General features: G+C 46.0%; 1 long non-coding RNA gene across 1 annotated transcript; it reads right to left on the reverse strand.

Moving 5' to 3' along the window:
- Window positions 1-454: 454 nt before the first annotated feature.
- On the reverse strand, window positions 455-1,436 carry LOC103374522 (uncharacterized). Its single transcript, XR_521133.1, has 3 exons — window positions 1,324-1,436; window positions 1,063-1,204; window positions 455-526 (listed from the first exon to the last, which is right to left on the reverse strand). It is a non-coding gene; the product is annotated as an uncharacterized LOC103374522 (long non-coding RNA).
- Window positions 1,437-3,638: the final 2,202 nt, after the last annotated feature.

Consider the following 3,638-nt stretch of genomic DNA (forward strand, 5'->3'; position numbering starts at 1 on the left):
GCTCACAAAGCACAGACATCTAAAAGCAACAGCAGCTGATAAAATGTCCTGTTCAGTGTCTTATTTCATGTTGTTCGGCGGGGTGGTTATTGCACCCCCCTCATGCCTCTGCTGCTTTAAACATAGCTGCTTTAAACAACAGAGCTTCTCATTTAAAGGCAATCTGAGAGTGTAAACAGGCCAGCTCTTACAGGGGGTTATCATCTCAACTACACACTTTCTTGTTTTTGCCTCAGGTTCAGGTTTCTGAAAAGGAATGAATCGACCTCATTAAGAGCAGTGGTCAGAGCTGAAGCGGCATCATGTCCCGTATTGCAAATCCTGTCGATGAGTTCCCTGGCTTTATCAGCTCTGTCCTTTTTGTTTTCGATTTGCTCCCTCTCTTCTTCAGTGATAACACCCTTTTCATGGAGTCGGTCCAGCAGCTGGCTGATAGTAGCGTCTGACAGTCCCTTAACCAACTCTGTCCGAACTGCAAACAGCCACTCCGGTGGTGGGACTCTCTGCTCTGTGTCCCGTTTAGGATCTGGAAGAAAACGTGGAAGAAAAGCCACAGACTGAATAATAGCCAGCATAGAGGTCCGCTTATGACCAGGACACACCTCTACTGCTGCTGTCAATCAAACTGACAAGGACACGCCTCTCCACTCAACTGACACAAGTCTGTTTTTCTGATGTTTCCACATGGACAGTTGTTCTTCCTTACAAGACCAGCGTTACATAATTCGCGTCTAGAAGGGCCCAGAATTTCGGATTACGCTGCAATAGTGCACATGCTCAGAATATGCAGATAACCAGCTGTGTGTGTCTAGAACAGAGTCTTCCACATTGACTCCAGCAGACTAAAAGATCATACAATAGCCCCAACTAAGCGTCCGTAATGTCTGCAGCTGACTGTGTCCACATCTGCAGAGTGCAATCTATTAACAACACACTGAAACAAACTGGCAGGAGTTTTGTATCGAAAGGAAGGGAAGAAAGATGATATCAGCTGACCTTCAACAAAACATCCCTGCAACAGCTGAAGTCGTTTCTGCTGCTGCAGGAGGGTGAAGCTTTTACCTCTCAGATAAACATGACGTCTCCATACTTCTGTCCTCTCTTGGTCCTGGACCATCAAAGTCACTTCATCTGGGTCTGTAGTCAGGAAAACCTCAAATGTTGGGTGGAAATTTGGTCCAAAATGTGAGAAAAAGCTTGCTCTCTGAAAACCAGGACAAACACATCACTCTGACAGCAGAAATAAGCGTTAATCCACCCCTCCTTTACAGTGAATCTGTTTTCAATATGATTTTGTTCATGACCATGTGAGACTTCACTTACCAGGGGCTGTATTTTCAAGCCCTCCTGTTCACAGAGGACACTGTAACTCTGACCAGTGTTCAAAACACAGTCAGCTGAGATCGGGATGTATTCTGCTTTACCTTGTTGGGCAGCAACCTTCAAGAAAGAACACATTTATCATTGTGTGAATGAACAGGTAGCCAACTCTATTTATTTATAGAGGTATTGAAAACCTTCGATGTTGACCAAAGTTCTTTAGATGAGAATTACAGAATACATCTGATCAGCCCAGGAACCTTCCAGGGAGAGTGGAAAGAAAAAAAGAGAGCGGAAGTAGAGATTGAAAGTCTGCTGGTCATTGACAACCAGTTATGAGAGACCAGGGGCCTCATGTACAAAGATTTGCATGGATTTCATCCTGAAACCCGGCGAACGCTTCAATCCAGAAAACTGCGTACGCACAAAACAATCTGCTCACAAAAGTGAGCGTACACCTGAATCCAAGCACATTTCCTTTGTCCATCTCACTCAGCATGGAATTGACCGCACATGTTGGAGTACCAGACTCCTCCCTCTCCACACCCCCAATTTAAATTAGTATTAACAGGGCCAACAGGTGGGATTCCCCTCTCTGCAAGATCAGATAACAGTAACCGTAACAGTAACAAGGAGGAACTCATCGCGTTTGAGCAGAGAGTCTGTTGTGGGTGACGCTGCTCTCACAGGGGTGGTGGGAGTACACGTGGGTCACTCGGATCACCCCCAAGGTAAATATTTATGGTGTAACTCACAAATTTATTCATTATACGGGTCATACAATAATCTGCTCACAGACAAACAAGATACAGGTTCTTCCGTAATCATGCCAGGATATCAAAGAGGAAATCAAAGACTTTGTCTCATGTTTAATTACTCAATTTCTTATTTTCAAACAGATAATGAGGCAGGAGAAGACTGTGAGGCGCAGTCCCAGCCTCGTATCACAGACCCGCGGGATTCCTCCAGCCTCCCCGGCATCAGCCAATCCTCCGATCCACCGCAACAGCCAGCTGCTGATGCCCGCACATGCTTAATGCGTGTCAGAGGGATTAATATTAGGACAATTAAATGATTTACTCACCAAGAAGCCACCCATCCCGCACCGTGCCAGCTTGTAGCCTGTTTCCAACCATGCTGTTCATCAGAATGAATGAATCCTGGGTTGATCCAGGCCATCTCGCAACAATGGTACTTAAATGTATTTGCACGTCACAGATGATCTGTACATTAATTGAATAAAAATGCTTCCTGTTTACATAAACAAATTCTTCTTGTGATGGTGCCTTTATAGCAATGTGTGTGCAGTCGATAGCTCCGATTACATTTGGAAAACTGGCTCTCGCTGCAAATTGCACTTTTATGTCGCCCTGTTCAACTGCGCTGTATGGGAATTTGATATATCTGGCTGACTTTTGGATGGTTCCATCCCACACAGCTGGCATGGCTCGGCTCAGTGTTGACTGGCACAGTCCCGATTGGTCGGCCAGCTCCCTCTGAAATGACCCGGTGGCTAGGAAGCCCAGTGTGGTCAGCACCTGTGTGGGCACAGGTAGGACATGGCTCCTGGCTATGTTGCGCTCTAATAATGGCCGCAGCTTCGCATACAGTTCTAAGAGGATTGCCCTCGGGAACCTAAAGCGGCTGATGAGCCACTGAGGTCTCTGAAAGCCCTCTTCGCACTGCTCCATTGGCAATATCCTCCAACAGTGTCAAAGCTGCTATTGTTGTTAACGGTATCTTCTGCACCGTTTTACGCAAACTTTTATATCCACTCATCTGATTGCAAACACCTGGGTGTGTTAATTGTTCATCTGTGTATCTCTGATGTGCATATCACTTTGAGAAATTACCTTTTTTTACATTGTTTTTTACATTTTACATTCCCAGCATCACCTCTAAGTGTTGCCAACAGCTCAAAAGCAATAGAAACGTGCGTATGCCAGTCAGGAAGTTGACGTGGAGGACCGCACATTTCCACATTCATTTCACTCTTGATACATCTGAACGCAACTGTGGATAAGTGCGTATGCCAAGTTTTTGTGCGTAAGCACCCTTTGTACATGAGGCCCCAGGACACCAGTACAGGGGAGATATGGCAACTGGTAGCCACTGAAGACAGACTAGAACATCAGGTCAGAGGACATCAGCTCTGAAACATGGTGAAGCTCGGATGTGAGGGTTGACGGTTCAATTGTGACCGCAGCGTGAGATACACCTCTGTTCACTTTACCTGTTCCACAGGGATGTTTTTCTGCAGCAGAAACACATTAAGTGTCCAAGGCGCTCTCCCTGGAGGCCGGAGGAACAGCACCACT

Source organism: Stegastes partitus, unplaced genomic scaffold, assembly GCF_000690725.1.
Source record: "Stegastes partitus isolate 25-593 unplaced genomic scaffold, Stegastes_partitus-1.0.2 Scaffold2267, whole genome shotgun sequence".
In the NCBI taxonomy this organism is placed as follows: Eukaryota; Metazoa; Chordata; class Actinopteri; family Pomacentridae; genus Stegastes; species Stegastes partitus.